The sequence below is a fragment of the Callithrix jacchus genome, chromosome X (assembly GCF_049354715.1).
Source record: "Callithrix jacchus isolate 240 chromosome X, calJac240_pri, whole genome shotgun sequence".
In the NCBI taxonomy this organism is placed as follows: domain Eukaryota; kingdom Metazoa; phylum Chordata; class Mammalia; order Primates; family Cebidae; genus Callithrix; species Callithrix jacchus.
Window position 1 is genome coordinate 129,103,325 of NC_133524.1, and position 3,873 is coordinate 129,107,197.

The 3,873-nt window shown below is 43.5% G+C and overlaps 1 non-coding gene across 1 annotated transcript; it reads right to left on the bottom strand.

The window, feature by feature from the left end:
* Nucleotides 1–1,727: 1,727 nt before the first annotated feature.
* On the bottom strand, nucleotides 1,728–1,830 carry LOC118150760 (U6 spliceosomal RNA). Its single transcript, XR_004738907.1, has one exon. It is a non-coding gene; the product is annotated as a U6 spliceosomal RNA (small nuclear RNA).
* Between the last annotated feature and the right edge of the window lie 2,043 nt (nucleotides 1,831–3,873).

Consider the following 3,873-nt stretch of genomic DNA (forward strand, 5'->3'; position numbering starts at 1 on the left):
ACCTCCACTTTCTGGGTTCAAGCAATTCTCCTGCCTCAGCCTTCCAAGTAGCTGGGATTACAGGTGTGCACCACCATGCCCAGCTAATTTTTGTAGTTTTAGTAGAGATGGAGTTTTCATCATGTTGTCCATGCAGGTCTAGAACTCCTGGCCTCAAGTGATCTGCCTGCCTCTGCCTCCCAAAGTGCTGGGATTACAGGCATGTGCCACCAAGCCCAGCTAATGTTTGTATTTTTAGTAGAGACGGGGTTTTGCCATGTTGGCCAGGCTGGTCTCAAACTCCTGACCTCAGGTGATCTGCCTGCCTTTTTCCCCCAAAGTGCTGGGATTACAGGCATGAGCCACTGCGCCTGGCCCTAGGCTCTATTTTTCTATTTTTAAAAATGTGAATCTTTCAAAGTCAATACATTAATTTCTAAATATATAAAAGTGAATAAAATGCTATGAGCTTATTTGGTTGGTTCCTTGGCAGACCAAGAAGACCTTCTACATCCAAACTAGTACTGTGACTTTGCGAAAGGCCCCATTAGAGGGGAATCATTGCGCCAGAAAAGTCCTCAACTTCTCTGGAACTTTTCTTTGGGAAAAAGAGAAACCTCCATAGCCCATAGCACATTCTTTGGAATCTTCCCAGAGTGGGGGAGGGAAAGGGCTTTGTTTCTTGAAGGCAGATTTGATTTTTGGAAACAGCTAAAAGCTACTTGGCAGCAAGTGTAGTGAATGAGGTGGGTGATCAAACTGAATAATATTATTTTTGGTTCCAAACAAGGTGTGACTATAAAGAAATGAGGCTGATTTTGTTGTATGGCACATAAACTGGCTCAACAGCAATTCCAATAGAGGACTTCCAAAAATGCTGTGGCCTTGGCAAGAGAAAAATATTTCTTCTCCACCCCAGTACACGCACGCACGCGCACACACACATACACACACACACACACACACGTGTATGGCATCTGGCTCAATCTATAGACAAGGAAAATCAAAAGCCCTTGGAATGTATTTTAAAAACCAGTTGTGCAAGTATGGGATGGAAGAGATCTGGCTGGGCAGCCGTTCTTGCAAAAAGCTGTCAGGGTTGCAGTTAGCCAGAACATGGAATTATCACACACTAACGAGTGTGATGTGGCTGCTCAGCAGGCATCTGCATCCTAGGGCTGCTCTGGCAGAGGTCCCAGGCCTCTGCGGGAACAGAGACACCCATTGGCTTCTCTGTTCAGGCTCTCCCTGCCATGGGCTCAGCTACGGGCCTGACAGGACAAGAGGACCACTGGCCCACTGAGCCCGGCTCAGGAAGGAGCTTGTCAACACTGTTTGATGTGTTTGGAAAAGCAGGCAACCCAGAGGAGGCAAGTGTCAGTGACTGAACGTTATTGCGACAAGGGAGCTGTGTGAAAACTAGTGCCATCTTAGTCTCTTTTTTTGTTTGTATAAATGTAAGGGGTAAAAGTGCAGTTTTGATTCACGGATGTATTGTGTAGTAGAGTCTGGGCTTTCAGTGTAACCATCACCCAAATAGTGTACATTGTACCCATAAATAATTTCTCACCCCTTACCCCCTCCCATTCTCTCACCTTTCCCAGTCTCCAGTGTGTATTATTCTACTCTCTATGTTCACGTATACTTGTTATTTAGCTCCCACTTATAAGTGGGGACATGCAGTATTTAACTTTCTATTTCTGAGTTGTTTTACTTAAAGAATGGCCTCCAGTTCCATCAATGTTGCTAAAAATATGGAAAGCTTCACGAATTTGCATGTCATTCATGTGCAGGGGCCATGCTAATCTCTGTATCATTCGATTTTAGTATATATGCTGTCCCAGTGAGCACGGCCATCTGAATCTCAGGATGCTCTTTATGGAAGAGCCAGAACCACAGGAGGAAATATTAAGAAGGCAGATTTAGGCTTGCCCTAATAAAGACTGATTCATATTATAGAATTATATGTTCAATACAATTTCATGTGTGTGAATACACATATACAGAGGGGGGTAAAAGACTTGAAAAATATAAATATTTAATAGTGGATTTCTATGTGGTGTGGAGTTATGGGGCAAACATCATTTTCTAAACTTTACATAATGATGTGTGGTTAGCTTTTTTATTATCTGTATTTCTTTTGTAATAATGCTTTTTCTTTAAGGAATGGATTTGCTAAAAATTTGAGGTATCTAACAACCAAACGGGCTACTTTGTGACCTAGTGAGAGCCCTGTCTTAGGAGGTAATCAAGCAAATATTGTGGGATGAACTATCAGGTACCTTCTAGCCTAGGGACTCAGTATCTGTTATTTTAGGAATTAACCTTATTTAAGTACTGGAGTTGAGTTGGTGGAAGTTCACACATGCGTCTGATGAGGAAGAGGCCTTCCAACATAATGGGGCAACTTCCCAGCTCCCAGGCTCTTCTAAGAAAAAATACTCATCTTAATTCAAGTCTAGAAACTTTAAATCAAAGGCTAGAATTAGGTCAAGTGCAGTGGCTCACACCAGTAATCCCAGCACTTTGAAAGGCCAAGGTGGGTGGATCACTTGAGGTCAGGAGTTCGAGAGCAGCCTAGGCAACATGGTGAAATCCCTTCTTTACAAAAAATAGAAAAATTAGCCAAGCATGGTGATGTGTACCTATAGTCCCAGCTACTCGGGAGGCTAAGGCATGAGAGTCGCTGGAACCTAGGAGATGGAGGTTGCAGTGAACCAAGATGGTGCCACTGTACTGCAGCCTGGGTGACTGAGGGAGGCTCTGTATAAAAAAAAATAAATAAAAGGGTAGAATAGAGCCGGGCGCGGTGGCTCATGCCTATAATCCCAGCATTTTGGGAGGCTGAGGTGGGTGGACCACAACGTCAGGAGCTCAAGACCATCCTGGCCAACATGGTGAAAAACCCCATCTCTATTAAAAAAAAAAAAAAAAAAACAAAACCAAAAAACAACGAAAGGGTAGAATCAACATGTCAAAGATGAAAAGCCACTAACTAAGTATGAATCTCAATTACGAACTAGAGCAATTAAAAAATACATAGAGGGATAGGAAAAGGCAGGGACAAAAAGCTAAAAGAGACAGTCTTTGATACATAGTGCCAATAGGATATGGTAGATTTTCCATGTTTTATACATGTGTATGGTTATCCAGTTTAATCTCATCCACGTAGCTGAAGCCAGCTGGTCATGGATGTGACAGGGGAGTTGTCTTCCTGTCCTGCTCGCTCAGGCTGCATGGCCCATAGCTGCAGACAGAGTACCAGGACAGCAGAAACACTGGCTGCCTGAGGTCATGTGCCTGAGCCTGAAGCATGTCAAATACGACCTTATGCTGGAAAAGGCCTTGGAGGGACAGCACATTCATGCCACCAGCAGGGCAGAGGGACCAGAGCAGCATTTACTGCCTTTTGGGTCCAGTGGTGCCACACAATCTGAGTAACAAAGAGGTTAGAAATTTTGTCCTCATCCTCCATTTGACAATAGGGAAACAGGTCTAGGGAGAGGAAGCCGATGAGAAGGGTGTGCGAAAACTGACAATCTCCTTCCCCTCCCAGAGAGGAGAAACGGACTTTAAGACAGTCCTCTCCTGCTTGCAGGAGCAAAGCATGGTCTCTGAGCCACAAATTATTTTTTGCCACATCAAGTAACTGGACTTTAAATCTTTTTTCTGGGCTGGTGTTGCTATATTAGACTTTGAATCCAAGCAGCAAACCTTTGCAATGTGTGGGTTTCATAAACCAAAGCTCAAAGGCTCTTACAAACTCCATTCAAATACACGAAGAATGATGGCTTGAAAACAAAGACAACTGGCTTCTTTCCCCTTCAAGTCTTACCCACCGTTACAAATCACTGAGATCATATTAACACATACAACTGATTGTAGTCTTATCTT